This window comes from Cervus canadensis, chromosome 11, assembly GCF_019320065.1.
Source record: "Cervus canadensis isolate Bull #8, Minnesota chromosome 11, ASM1932006v1, whole genome shotgun sequence".
In the NCBI taxonomy this organism is placed as follows: domain Eukaryota; kingdom Metazoa; phylum Chordata; class Mammalia; order Artiodactyla; family Cervidae; genus Cervus; species Cervus canadensis.
In genome coordinates this window covers 5,025,154-5,025,977 of record NC_057396.1, presented here as the reverse complement: position 1 = coordinate 5,025,977, position 824 = coordinate 5,025,154, and the positions used below count along the sequence as shown (strand labels likewise).

At 37.3% G+C, this 824-nt stretch overlaps 1 pseudogene; it reads right to left on the bottom strand.

The window, feature by feature from the left end:
- Nucleotides 1-251: 251 nt before the first annotated feature.
- LOC122450020 lies at nucleotides 252-824 on the bottom strand (annotated as a pseudogene).

The following is an 824-nucleotide window of genomic DNA, read 5'->3' as shown; positions in this document are numbered from 1 at the left end:
TTATACTGTGAATATTGCTAGGGTAATACCAGATTATAAGCTGTAAAAACTAATTATTTTTATGGAATGATAAAGCTAACACTGTTATAATCAGTTTTCAATTCACACGCAAATTAAGTTGATGTAATAGTAATAATCTAAATAACCTTCTTATAACCAACAAAACTCTACTGAATTCAAGTTATACATGTTGCCTGATCAGATCTCGAAGTAGGACTGAATAGTGAGACCTGGAACCAGTCAGGCTGGTGTTAAGAACCTATGCTTGAAGCCAACACCTTCTCAGGAACCATGTCTTTTGAGCACTGTGTACTTGAGAACTTACAGGTCAGCATTCGGCTCTTTCCTGTTGTCTGACCATATAAACCAAACATCTCTCATAACCTCTCTTCATCAATGGCTTCAGGTCTGTTGATCTCATTCCCAAGAATCAGTATAGATGCGTTAGAAATGGTTTCAACTGTCATCAGCAAATTGAGTTCTTCTTTTGATTCTAACAGCCTTTCATGATCTGCACAATCCACCAGAAATATAACGCTGTTGATGGCAGGAAGGTAGTTTTTCCATACTCTTTGAGCTTGAGCATAGTCACCCACATTAAAATTTGCAGAGGTCATGCCAGCAGTGGTTAGTTCTTTTGAAGGGGGATGTAACACTGGGGACACGTGTCCATGTCTGTCATCTTTTAGCATAAACAGTAAAGTTGTTTTTCTCATGTCCAATCCAAAAAATACCAACTTGACAGTTTTCTTTTATAATCCTAAAAACTGTAGCACTCTGCTGAAATCACTGTATATCTAATCAAAGATGAAGGATCTGTCCAT